This window comes from Heterodontus francisci, chromosome 29 (genome assembly GCF_036365525.1).
Source record: "Heterodontus francisci isolate sHetFra1 chromosome 29, sHetFra1.hap1, whole genome shotgun sequence".
Classification (NCBI taxonomy): Eukaryota; Metazoa; Chordata; class Chondrichthyes; order Heterodontiformes; family Heterodontidae; genus Heterodontus; species Heterodontus francisci.
Window position 1 is genome coordinate 38,288,717 of NC_090399.1, and position 14,695 is coordinate 38,303,411.

The 14,695-nt window shown below is 45.0% G+C and overlaps 1 pseudogene; it reads right to left on the reverse strand.

The window, feature by feature from the left end:
* Positions 1–5,278: 5,278 nt before the first annotated feature.
* Positions 5,279–14,695, reverse strand: part of LOC137345774 (nuclear factor 7, brain-like) — a 61,488-nt pseudogene continuing 52,071 nt past the window's right edge.

The following is a 14,695-nucleotide window of genomic DNA, read 5'->3' on the forward strand; positions in this document are numbered from 1 at the left end:
CAAACCCGGGAGCGTGGTCTGATCCCGAGAAAGGGGTTCAAGCCAGTGGTGGGGTGGGGGGGTGGGGTGGTGTCCCATCCAGGGAGGAAAGTCCGAGCCCAGGGTGGAGTATGATCTTAGGGGTGGGAGATCAGATCTGGGAGGAGAGGCCCAATTCCTGGGGTTCAGATCCTGGGTGTGGTGAGGCCCGATCCTGGAGGTGCAGTCCAATCCTAAGAGTAGTGGTGTCCTATCGTGGTGAAGGTGGGGTGTGGTCCCGGGGTGCAGAGGATAATCCCTAGGGACTGGTGTGATCCTGGAGGGGGAGACAGTTCCAATCACCAATCCCGGGTGCCTTTGTATGTGGCATGGGGTACAATGGGGAAACCTGGCCGGACAGAGTTGAACCTGTAAAACTGATTAAATCAGAGACTTCCAGCCTCATTAAAATATTTAAATTACCAACCTGCCTCCTGGGAGCGGTTGTCTGTCCATCCCTTTTCCCGACTCTGTTAAACCTGGAAGTGGGCGGGTTGGAGGTCAGTTGGGGTCAGGTTTGAGGCATTTAAATTTTGACTTGCCCTCAACACCCCTGTTTTTGGTGTTAAAATCCTGCCCTTACTGTCTGGGTCAGACACGGAGAATGTTTGATCAGTAATTTCCAGTCTCTTTTCCCTTCTCTCTCTTACAGTTAATTTACTGGCGATTGTGATCCTGTCCCGGGGAAAGTGCGGCCTCTCCACCTGCACCACTCGCTACCTGGTGGCCATGGCAACAGCGGATCTACTGGTCATTATCACTGAGGTCATACTGTGGCAAATCAGTTATTATTATTTCCCAGAATCTTTCCTGAATATCATCCCTGTGTGTACTGTTATCAATGTCCTGCTTTGTGTAGCCATAGACTGTTCTGTCTGGTTCACCGTCACTTTCACCTTTGATCGATTTGTGGCCATTTGTTGCCAGAAACTGAAAACAAAATATTGCACCGAGAAAACTGCGGCTGTGGTTCTAGCAACAACCTGCATTCTGCTTTGTTCAAAAAACATCCCCTTCTACTTTACATATGAACCTGGAAAGATAATCGACAATGTACCGTGGGGCTGTTATAAAAAGCCAAGCTATTATACTGAGCCCGGTTGGGTGGGATTTGATAGTTTTGATACAGTTTTAACCCCATTGATCCCATTCGCTTTAATTCTGTTGCTCAACGCTCTGACAGTCAGACACATTTTAGTAGCCAGTCGAGTCCGTAAGGGACTGAGGGGTCAGAGCAAGGGAGAGAATCACAGTGACCCAGAGATGGAGATCAGAAGGAAGTCTGTGATTTTACTCTTCACCATATCCGGCAACTTTATACTTCTGTGGTTGGTATATGTTTTGTATTGCTTTAATATCGGAAAGCACTTCGATTCTGATTCTTTTTATATATTTCAACAATTCGGATATATGCTGTCGAATTTAAGTTGCTGCACAAACACATTTATTTATGTGGTGACTCAGTCCAAGTTCAGAGAGCAGGTCAAGATCGCGGTGAAATATCCAGTTACATCAATTATTCAATTAATGAATAAACAAAACAACTGAGAGCAGCCCAGAGGCGGGTCCCAGTGTTTCCAGTCCATGAATGGAATAATTATCCCCAGACTTCCATCAACTGAATGACAGCAGGAATCGCTGGGATGTGAAAATACCCCCAGTGGAGGGAGTGGGGGCTGGAAGAGACTAACACCACCCCCTGCAGGACTGGAGGGGAAACAGCAGCCACAGTCTCTCCTCCACCTCCACTGGTTCGATTCTCAGCTCCTCACATCTGCTCAGAAAACAAAAATGTTCTTACAAAAGCCAAAACACTGCGGATGCTGGAAATCTTCTCGTGTTAATTGATTTTTTCTGGAGACACTTAATTGAGTCTGTCTCTCTTCCATTCCCCCACCTGGTCACTTTTGACTCTCTTTCTCCCTCTCTCTCCGATTCAGACGGTGTTGTGTGTTGGAGGTTTGTGTCAGGACAAACCCAGCCGAGGGACTAGGATAGGGAGTTGGGACCCGGGATGAGGGAGTGGGGTCAGTCTCAGAACAGGAGCCGGTAGCCCTGGGACCTCAACTTTGCGGTGCTCGGATGGACCTGGCCGAGTCCCTTCATGGCTCCCGTGCTGGCAGATATTGTTAACGGTTCCCTCTCCTCAGGTTCTGTCCCTCTCTTTTTCAAATCTCTGTTTATCACCCTTCTCCGAAAAAAACAACCCTTGACCCGCTCTGTCCTTGCAAACGAGCATCCCTTCACCAAACTCCCTTTCCTCTCTAAAGTCCTTGAATGTGTTGTCATTTCCCAAATCCATGGCCATCTTTCCTGGAACACTGTGTTTGAATCCTCCAATCAGGTTTCTGCCCCTGTCACCGTACTGAAACAGTTCTTATCAAAGTCACAACTGACATCCTATGTGATGGTGACAAAGGTAAATTTTCCCTCCTCGTCCTTCTCGACCTGTCTGCAGCCTTTTACACGGTTGACCACACCATCCTCCTCCAACGCCTCTGCACTGTCGTCCAGCTGGGTGGGACTGCTCTCACCTGGTTCCATGCTTATCTATCTAATCATAGTCAGCGAATCACTTGCAATGGTTTCTCTTCCTGCTCCCACACCGTTACCTCGGGTGTCCTCCAAGGATCTATCCTTGGTCCCCTCTTATTTCTCATCTACATGCTGCCCCTCAGCCACATCATCTGAAAAAACAGTCCATCCCCTACACTTCCTCCAGCCCCTACTCCCCCATCTCTGTCACCTCATCCAGTCATTACAACCCTCCCTGTCTCTGTAAGCTCCTCCAGTCCAACAGCTCTCCCTGTCTCTGTAACCTCCTCCAATTCTACACATCTCCCTATCTCTGTAACATCCTCCAGCCCCTGCAAACCTCCCAATCTCTGTAACCTCCTCCAACCCTATATCTGTAACCTCCTCCAGCCCCTACTCCCCACCCTATTTCTGTAACATCCTGCAGCCCCTACACCCCTCCCTATCTCTGTAACCTCCTCCAGCCCCTGCACCCCTCCCTATCTCTGTAACCTCCTCCAGCCCCTACACCCTTCCCTATCTCTGTAACATCCTGCAGCCGCTAAAACCCTCCCAATCTCTGTAATCTCCTTTTCTCGACAAATCTGCGAGATCTCTGCACTCCTCTAATTCTGTCTTGTTAATTTCCCTGATTTTATTTGATCCACGATTAGTGGCCATGCCTTCAGTTGCCTGGGCCCTAAGCTCTGGAATTCCCTCCCTAAACCTCTCCATCTGTCCTTCTGTCTCCTTAAAGCTGCCCCTTAAAACTCAACAGTTCATCCTAATATCACCTGATCTGGACTTTGTGTAAAATTTCGCTTTATAATGCTTCTGTGAAGCACCTTGGGAAGTTGTACAACATTAAAGGAGTTATATAAAGATAATTGTCACTTTCTCACCCTCTCTAGCATTACTTCTCAGTGTCTGTGTCTCTGTCTCTCTCATTGTCTCTGTCTCTATCTTTATCTCTCTCTTTCTGTCTCTTGCTCTCTCATTCTCTTTCAGTTTCTTGCCTTCTCTCTCTCTTTCTCTGTGTCTCTCTCTTCATCTCTCTCTCTCTTTCAGTCTTTTGCTGTTATTTTCTCTTTCAATCTCTCTCTTGCTCCCAATCTGTCTTTCCCCACTCCCACTCTCTCTCACCTTCTTCGACCAACCCATCCTCTCTCTGTTCCTCTCTATTTCCCTCTCTTCCTCTCTCACTTACACTTTCACTCACCCTCTTTCTCTCTATTTATCTCTCTCTCCCTGTCTCTAGAATCCCTCTCATCCCCTGCCCCTCTCCTACCCACACCCTTTTCCGGCTTCCCATCCCTCTCCCATTTCCTGCCTCCCTCCCCTTCTCTCATGACTCCCTCACCCCTAATCTCCTTCACCCAGACCCTCTTCCCCTTTCCTCCTCCATCTCACCCTCTACCTCCTCTCACTCTACCCAATCCATTTCTCACCCTCACTCACAACACTCTCTCCCTGTCCCAACCCTTGTCGAACTCACTGTCTCTTCCCCTCCCATTCACTCTGTCTCCCTCCCTCTCTCGCCGCTCCCTCTCTCTCCACACTACCCTCTCTCTCTCCACCCCTCCCTCCTCACTGTGTGTGTCAAGACAATGTCCAGGGAACCTGACTGTGAATCAAACCTTTTCTTTGTTAGTCAAGGGGCCTTTATTCTGCAGGCCCCTTTATGTGTAGTTTAAATAAATAACTTCATTAAATCAGGGAAATTAATCAAAACTTAAATTAAAACCCAAAACTTAGTGAAGAAACTCACAAGGATGTGATGCTCAGTAAAGTACTCAATTATGTCATGAGTGATTGGTCTAAAGAGTGTGATGATGAGAAATTGCAGGAGTATTTTACATGTAGAACTGTGTAGATCAAGGCTGTCACCTATGGGGTTTAAGAATCATTATTCTACCAAGGTTTACAGAGAGATTGCTAGAGGAACTTCATCAAGAGCACATAGGGATTCTCCGTATGAAAGCAGTAGCAAGTAGCTATTTTTGATCTCCAAAGGTAGATAGAGATATTGAAGAGTTGGTGAAAAGTTGTGAAGAGTGTCGCAGAATGAGAATTGATCCAACTAAACTGTGTTTCTATTTTTCTAATCAAGGTTCTAACCAAGGTCAAACACAAGAAAACCATGGGAACTATTACATGTCAATCTCTTTGAAGTGGAAGGGAAAGACTATTTTGTTTTGGTTGATATTTGCTAGGTGACAAGCTAGGCAGTAATTTTCCATGTTTTCATGTTTCTATTCAACTCAGGCTAGACAATTTTCCCTTCTCTTACAGAATAACCCCACAGTCTACAAATGTGTTTTCACCTTATGAGTTATGGTTTCAACATGTTCCAAGGACAAGGTTTAGTTTGCTTAAGCCAGAGGCCAATAGCAAGTTAAGAGAAAACAAAACAGAGTGAAGATGAGTCATGATACACGAGGCATAAATCTTAGAGAGTTCAGTGTTGGTCAGAAGGTCATGGTGAAAAACCACCAAGGTGTTAAGGAAAAGTCTGTGTTTGGAGTTTCTGTAAAAAGACTATGTGTGTTCATATATCTAGTGAAGATTGGAGAGAGAATCCATCAGTGTCATGAAAGAGGTAATCTGACAAAGGGAGGGCATGAGAAACCTCCTATAGTCCAAATTCCAACAGTCCCAAGTGAAAGACAGTGAGAGTCGTAAATAAACTAAAAGTTTCTGCTATCACAGAATTCAGTGGTAGAGCAAAGTGAGTCAAGATCTTTGATTAGTGCATCCCCACCGTGAAGCCCTCAGCAGCCAGGACGGAGACACACAGGTCGAACCTGGCCGAGCTGTTAGGAAGCAGCTGCTTGGTATCGATGACAGTCACACTGGTCAGGTCAGCAGACAGCAGCAGCCAAGGGTTTGAGGGTCCAGGGTCATGGCGAACGGAACTGCAGAACAAAGTCCATGGGTTACTGGAGTTCCCTCTCATCGGTGGATGACCAAGGGAGGACAGTGATTGAGTCTTGGGGGAGGGGGAATGAGCCAATTCTTGCTTTACTGGAGTGGAGTGAGTCCCACTTGAATTGGAACTCTGTGTGGGATGGACTACAGGTCAAATATTTCCGAATTTTCCTCCTTTCAGAGGAAGGACACAGTCCAATGTGAGAAATGTTAAGAGGACATTTTAAAATTTCATTTCACATTGTAAAACAGATTTCATTTCCAATCAATAAAAAGAATTCCTCAGAAATCTGAGCATGGGGAGGGGTCAGAAATCACCAAGCATTTCCACCCAACTGCTGTGACCCAGTTCCCCACAAACTGGCCCTGGTAGAAGAACAGCAGCCCCACCGACCTCAGTAATAGACACACAGTCCGCACCACTTCAACTGGGCAAAGAGCACTGATCAATTTCCATTGCTACTATCGTCAATTACAAAGTCACTGCTTAATGTGTTCCACACACCAGCTCTTTCAGTGCAGAAACAGGATGTTCAGTGTGGAGGCTGCACCTGCTTACAGTGAGTGTCTCAGTAAATTACACTACACCAGCCCAACCAATCAGTTCAGCTGCACATAATCCAACCAGCTTTCTTTGTTTAAAACAATAGGCTATTTTTAATCTTTGCTATTTGTCTCGTCATCTGCTCCCCCTGCCAAGCTTCTGTGGAGTTCAGGATCCTCTGCTGTCCTTAAGCAGGACATTGTTGTGATAAAGTTACAACAAACAGGTGACACAGATTCAATCAGAGTGTGCCTTTTCTATGTGAAGTACTAATGGTTCTACACACAGGTTTCCTCGAAGGAATGTGTTAGTCCATTTTCAGATTTATTAGAGTCACAACTTTGGGACGAACCATCCAATGTGTATATTTGGCAAACTGCATTAGCACAAACTGTAAGCAGTGGGGACTGTATTTAAATGCTGTAAAGTGTAAAAGGTTTAAATAAAATTCCAGCCACCCTCCCACATACAAGTTACAGTCAGCCCAGCCAGTCCATATTGGTATTTACCCCCCTGTCGCCCCTCCACTGGGGGAATAGTCCTAATCACACATTCCTTCATCCACCTCTCCAACCGAACCTCGAATGTCGAAAGCTTCTGTGTCAAACCACTAACCCTGAAAGTGAATACAGACATAACTCGGGAAAGACTCATTTACAATTGAACACAGGCTGGGAGTTAGATCACCCCTGTTGACCTGGATACAGGATTACTGGTGGAGGCAATGTCATTCATTCATTTACCTGGATGGATGATTTCCTTCATTTCCCTCCATAGTTTATACTGTAAAGGAGCTTTGTATGTCCCCAGGCACACATTCCCAGACATAGCAGTGGACATCTCCTCAGAAAACCTGCCGATAACATTCATATCTGTCAGAGAACACACGGACAGAAGAACATCAAGAACTAGGAGCAGGAGTAGGCTATACACCCCCTTGAGCCTCAACCTCAACTCCACTTTTCCACCCCATCCCCATATCCCTCGATTTCTTTGAATCCCAAAATTTAATCGACTCAGCCTTGAATATACGCAGCAAATGGGCATCCACAGTCCTCAGGGACAGAGAATTCCAAAGATTCACAACCCTCTGAGTAAAGAAATTTCTCTTTGTCTCTGTCCTAAATGGATGCTCCTTTATCCTGAGACTATGGCCCTAGTTCTAGACTTTCCAACCAGGGGAAAAACAGCCTCTCTGTCTCCACCCTGTCACATCCCGTCTTTACAACATAAGAAGATCTGAGATCAGCTCACTTTTTTCTAAACTCCAGAGAGTCTGGGCCCAATTTATTCAATCTCTCCTCATTGGAAAACCCGCTCACGCCAGAAATTAAATTCTGTGAACATTTGTTCTCTAAAGCAAATAGCTCCTTTGGTCCAGAGACCAAAACTGTACACAGCACTCTAGGTGTGGTCTCATCAAAGCCCTGTACAATTGTAGCAAGACTTCCTTACTCTTGTGCTCCAAGCCCCTGCAACAAAGGCCAATTTTGTATGAAGTAAGTTAACACTACAGGATTCAGACTGAAAAACACAGTGTGATGTGTAACTGCTACATCAGAAATAGTTCATTATTGACAACACATACCTGTCCCTCCAAGAACTAATCTCCTTGAAGAGAAAACAGAAACAATGTTAGTTTGTTATTGCAGCTACATGGAACACAAAAGCACGCTGAAGTGAATTAAAGTGGGTGAGGTGAACACCAAATTGGGACAGTGCATTCTCATCAATTCCACACTCAATGTACCCTGGACACACATTCCCAATAGATTTCATCATTTCACTGAAGCTTCACTTTGGTTTGGTCTAATATTATTCCACTTTAGATCAAGTCCTCTTTGAACACAGTTACTGTAATAATGTAAGAATTAATACGGACACATGAAGAATCAGATTCTGACTTTTTTACTGGTTCCTGGGATGTGGGCATCGTGACCTAGTCCAGCTTTTATTGCCCATCCCTCATTGCCCTTAAGAAGTTGCTTTCTTGAACCACTGGAGTCTGTGTGGTGTAGCTACACACACACTGCTTTTTTTTTAGAGATACAGCACTGAAACAGGCCCTTCGGCCCACTGAGTCTGTGCCGACCATCAACCAACCATTTATACTAATCCGACACTAAACCCATATTCCTACAACATCCCCACCTGTCCCTATATTCCCCTCCCACCTACCTCTACTAGGGGCAATTTATAACAGCCAATTTACCTATCAACTGCAAGTCTTTTGGTGGTGGGAGGAAACCGGAGCACTCGGTGAAAACCCACGCCGACACAGGGAGAACTTACAAACTCCACATTGGCAGTACCCAGAATTGAACCCGGGTCAATGAAGCTGTGAGGCTGCGGTACTAACCACTGCGCCACTGTGCCGCCCATTGCTGTTCGGGAGGGAGTTCGGGACTTTGATCCAGTGATAGTGAAGGAACGGTGATATAGTTTCAAGTTAGGATGCTGTGTGGCTTGGAAGGGAACTTGCAGTGGTGGTGTTCCCATGTGTCTTCTGCCCTTGTCCTTCCAGGTGATAAAGACCACGGGATCTGGTTAGATTTCCAGGGCCAACACGAAGCTGGTTTGTGTTCAGGAATGTCAGGTTGGCAGCTCAGCTCCAAGTCAGAAGGTTGTGGGGCTCGAGATGGGAAATCAGGATAAGAGACACTGCAGCCCAGTGCTGAGGGGCTGCTTTGCTGCCAGATGTGCTGTCGTCATCCAGTGGTGTTAAGCCAAGACCCCTCTCTCCTCATTCTCCCCATTCCAGTAATTAAAATCAGGATGTTAAAGATTCTATCACACCATTCCCCCCTGAAGTGATGCTAAACCTTTATAAAATACTAGATTGCCCCCAGCTGGAGAATTGTGACCAATTCTGGACCTCACACCTCAGGAATTTGAAGGATTTGGTGAATGTACAGAAGAGATTTACTAGAATGGTTCCAGGGATAAGGTTATTACAATTACACGGACAGACTGGAGAAGCTGGGATAATAACAAGCAATGCTGGAAATACCCAGCAGGTCAGGCAGGATCTGTGGAGAGAGAAGCAGAGTTAACGTTTCAAGTCAGTAACCTTTCAGACTTCTGATGAAGGGTTACTGACTTGAAACATTAAATTTGCTTCTCTCTCCACAGGTCTGTCAGCATCTGTCGAGTATTTCCAGCATTTCTTGTTTTTATTTCAGATTTCCAGCATCCGCATTATTTTGCTTTTATTTGATCGAGGTGTTTAAAATCACAAAAAAGGTAAATCAGGAGAAACTGTTTCCAATGGCTGAAGGATCAATAAGCAGAGGACACAGATTTAAAGGTGATTGGCAAAAGAACCAGAGGTGACAGGAGAAAAAGAATATTTTACCTGAAGAGCGCTCAGGATTTGAAATGCACTGCCTGATCGGGTGGTGGATACAGATTCAATAAGTCACCTTCAAAAGGGAATTGGATAAATAATTAATGGAGGGAAAATTGCAGGAATGGGGGAAGGAGCAAGGGAGTGGGACGAACTGGATTGGTCTGAAAAAGAACCAGCACAGACACGATGGGCCGAATAGCTTCCTGCTGTGCTGGACTGTTTTATTGATTCTCAACCAAAAGCAATCAGTCCTCATTCATCTCACTGCTGGTCACAAAATATTGACATGTCTCCCAGAGTGCAGCGCGGCCCGAGCGATGGGACATATTCTCGGCCGCGCAGCATTGTGGGAAAGAGGAGCCGCCATCGCTGCTTCCTGAAATCGAGTGAATAACGGAGCCAAGGGACAGTCAGCAGCTCCGCACTCTGGCAGATCGAGTTAACTGACCACTGGGAGGGCAGCAGGAGCAGCCAAGCTCGGCCGACCTGCTCCTGTTCCATTTTTAAACCCATTTAACGCTTCAAAAAAAAATCAGTAAAGGCGAGACGGAAGAAGGAAACTACTGGTGACTGTTGAGGCTCGTCAGAAGGGAGCAGGTGAGAGTAGAAATGTTCGTGATATAGCGGCTGACACTTAGAGATAGATCAGGATTTATTCAAGGTAAATTATGACAGGCACGTTAAACCGGGGGAAAATACATTTCGGATGGTCAGGAAGTTGTTCACTCAAAGCGGACACATTAGTGGATTTCCAGACAGAGGTTAAAAAAAACAAAGATGCAGGTTTAGAATATTTTGATAAAGTACTAGATAATTGACTGGTTAAGAAATAAAAAACCCGTAGGATTAATAGGGATATTGGGTGCATGGATATAAAATTGATTAAGAGACAGAAAGTAAAGAGTAATGGTGAATGGTTGTTTTTCAATCTGGAGGGAGGTTATATAGTGGTGTCCCCCAGAGTTCAGTATTAGGAATCTGCTCTTTTTCATATATTCCTGATGTGGAGTTTGGTCCACAGGGAATCGTTTGAAAGTTTACAGAGGACGTGAAATTCAAATGTAGTGAACAGTGAGGGGGACGCTGACATGACATAGACAAGTAAAATGGGCAGACACGTGGCTGATGAAATTTAACACAGATTATGTAAAACAATGCATTTTGGTAGGAATAATATAAAGTAAGTGAAACCAATGGACGTCAGCAGCAAAAACCCTGGCTTAAGTTTCCCTTTGTTGTCAAGCAACTTGGAAGCCAACTTACAGATGTCCACCATTGCCATGGCAATGAGTCACTGGGAGGGACAGATACCTTTCACCGGAATCAAGGGGAGATGGGGAGGAAGAGAGCACATTGTGGACCTTCAGAGAGGTCAAGTCATTTCGATCCAGTTTGGTCTCGATGTTTGTGATGTCGAGCTCAGTGGAGAAGAGTATCGTGTGCATTTTTGTCAGGTTTCTTTCCATTCCTGTCAAGTTACTTTCCACCTAAACTTCCAGCTTTTTCATCAAATGTTGTTCTTGGTCAATGAGGAACTGGTGCAGGACAGCAAACTGCTGTGTAACATGGCAGATCAGATTACACCCCATTTCCTTAAGGAAAGAGGATCAAATATCCACACAAACCTTCAAATTCAACAGGATTTAGAGAGAGATCACTCATTTCCAGTCAAATAAAAAAGTTGTACAATGTCCTTGACATTCTTCAAACTAGACAATTGTGAAATCCACAGCCTGCAGCCTTGGCTTAGTTGGTAGCCTCTATGAACAGAGTGGATCTTGAACCCATGGCCTAAGAGTTGAGCACATAATCTAGGCCGAGACCTTCAGTTCAGTACTGAGGGAGCATGGCACTATCAGTGGGGCAGCACTGAGGGACATGGTCTGGGTGCCACCTTTTGGATAAGAAATTAAACTGAGGCCCTGTCTGAATGTTAAAAATCTCTTGGCACTAATGAAAAGAGCAGTGAGTTCTCCCAATGCCTTAAGTGACATCATGCCTTCAACACTGCCTCAGAAACAGTTTAACCAGTAATTCATTTATTTCACTAGCACATGTAAAATGGCTGCCACATTGAAAGAAAACTTGCATTGATATTACACTATCCCAAAGCACCAAGTGTGGTCATTGTCGTCATGTAGACATTAGCCTGTCTAACATCCACAACACACACCACGTGACTACAAATTGCAAACTTTTCTGGACACGGGTAGATCAGACCAACTTAATTTAGTTTGTGCAATCTCGAATCCTTGGAGGGTCAGCTCTGCAGCTTCCTCACCACACTGGGGGGAAAAGACAGACCCTCTCTGCACCTTCCTGTAGGACACAATGCAGGAGCGGCGGAAATTACACTCACAGTCCACTCGGACAGGATCAACAAATAACCCGAGGCAAAGGGGACAGAAGATGGGCTTTTCCACAACTCCCATTCTCTGCAATACAAGTCATGAAACAATCAATCCTGAGACTGGACAGTTACTAATATTAACCCAACAGCTCTTCCCCTCCTTTTAACAAACGTTGCACTCAGAGCAGAGGAATGAATCCGTTACATTCCTTCCACCTGAATGTGTTCTATTGGGTCCCTTTCCATCTAATTGAGTTTAATTCATTCCCCAATGCTGCAAAGTTGGGTTGCCTGGTAAAGTGGATCTCGGAACTCAGCTCCAATGATGATTGACAGATGTAGCAACTTCCCCATTAACCCTGTCAGTGCCTTTGACTGGAACCTGTTGAAGGGGCCAATCGTCCCAATCTCTCCAGCACAGAAGCAACACATTCTACAAGTGCCTCCCTGAGATACAATTGGACCTGACAAACTAAAATGATATTGTGATGTTAAATGAGGATTTGATTCTGCCGCTCAATGACATCGCCTGTATCCAGCGGAGCTCACTGGTCATGGAGTGTCTTGGATTGGGGAATGAAGCTGCTGACATTGGTGCCAACAAGCTGGATCTCCTGCAGTTACAAAGTGGTGAAGTGTCTTTATTCCCAGTTAACAGTCCGCAGGACTGTAATAACAGGGTGATAATCACTGTGGAGGATGTTTAAATCCTCTCCTCAGCTGTAAGTGTATCACAATCTGAAATGTGATACTCTGATACCTATTGAATGTTATGTATTGAATTTACACCTAATGAATGTGGCCCCTGTATGATTTGATACTGATGTGACCCAGAATGATTGTGTCCCATACATGCATGGCTCTACAACATTCCCACAGTGTGATGTGCTGGGATATCACTTCTCAGCAATGAATGAAAAAATGGAGGATCATAGAATTAAACAACGTAGAAGGAGGCCATTCAGCCATTGTGCCTGTGTTAGCTCTTAACTTGAGCTATTCAATTAATTCCACTCCCCTGTTCTTTCCCTGTCACTCTGTGTTGTTTCCCATCAGGTATTTATCCAATTATCTTTTGAATTTTGCTATTGAATCTGCTTCCACCACTTTTTTGGGCACTGCATTCCAGATCATAACAACTCACTGTGTGAAAGAATATTTTCTCATTTCACCTCTGGTTCTTTTACCAATCACCTTCCATCTGTCTCCTCTGGTTACCAGAGCTTTTGCCAATAGAAACAGTTTCTCCTCATTTACTCAATGAAAATCAGGAGATGGGAGAAGGAAGTCAGTGGGCTGAATGGCCTCCTTTTGTGCTGTAATGACTCGATGACTGGAGCAGAGTCTTGTCATGTGACCCTGTAACACCACGAGTGGGAGGGGCATGGGCTTCTTTGTGACATCATCCTGGATGCTGTGTGATTGGCTCCTGCCTCCTTTGTGATGTCAGCTGGCGGCGGGTTTACGGCCCTGGTTCCACATCAGTGGAGTTACCGAGGGAGGAGCTGGAGTCGGCAGCTGACACTGTGAGTGACCTTAGACCATATCAACAGGGAAATGGAAAGCAAAGAACAATTTCATATTAAAAGTAAGTAATTCAACCAAATGTCATTAATTACAAATATATTCAAATTAAATATAATCATAGTCACACACACTCACTGTAATGAAGATACAGATTCTAGAATTAATATTCATCACTTTAATATTGAAAGATTCTTGGAGTGAACAGTATCTCAGGAAGCTGGAGAGAGAAGTTGTATCATCACCAAACTAATTGGGACTGGAGAAAGGTCTCTGCGTTCACAGAGCAGATCTGGTGGCTCCAAGGCCCTCAGTATTGAGGATAGGATGAAATAGCAGCTTCAATGATTGTAAAAGTGAGGAACTTTACTGAGATTCCCATCAGTCCAGGATTTTGCCGAGGTGACAGTCTTACCATGAAATCAGACACATTCTGCACACTCACAGAGATCAGCAGAAGAGCGCGAAACATTCCATTCACAGGAGCTGCCCCTGGGATGGTGCAGCACTCACTCCACAGGTACATTAGAAACCTCTAGAGATGAGCCCTTGTCCACACCCATTCTACTTTATCCTTTTCTACTGGTTATAGTTGGAATATTGTGTGTGTGACATCCAGCCTGAGGAATTTCCCAACTTTGATCTCTTCAATTCTTTGAGTTCAGCTCATCATTGAAGACCAGGACTGTCCTTCAGATGTCCCACATTTCCTGACAGCGCATTTCCAGGACTGTCCAAGGGCAGGAAAGTGACGTCAAAGAGGTAGGACATGTGCAGTCACACTGAGCAACATCCATCCTGCCCACACCTGTTGCTGTGCTGTGGTAGATGGAGAAATGCTGGAATTCCCCTCCGGAGGGAGATAACAGCAGCTCTGCTGAAAAGACAGTCAGTCACTCGACCCAAGAGATGGCGAAGGAAAGACTCAGAAAAAGTAAAGCTTTGAGGAACTGGATTCCGAAAAAAATGTGGATCAGATCATGGTGTGTTCATTACCAGATACATGTGTTTGAAATGTTTGTTGTACACGATTATTCCAGATCGGCTGCGGATCAAGAGGAGTAACAGTCAATACCAGCTTAACACATATGAGGCCTGTTACAAAGGGATTAGAAACCAAACCGGACACAGATAAATAACATTGAAGTATTGATCATTGGGAAGATTGGAATTGGATGAAATTTGACGCAGCAGGAAGGAAGGAAGAAAAGAAGGAAGGAAGGTGCTAATCTGGAATAACCAGGACACTGAAGCACTAATGTGCTGGGCCTTGGACTGAGCAGGAGGATCAACATTTCCCAGTTATATTTCCTTTCCCACTGCTGCTTCTGGAGTGGGTTTGGCCCCATTCGATGGGCTGACAGTGAATCTCACTCTTTGTTTCTAACATTCAATTTGTTTCAATTCAGTTTATTGTGATGTTTCCTCTCCAGAGGCTGATGGTACAGAGCTGACCGATGTACAGACA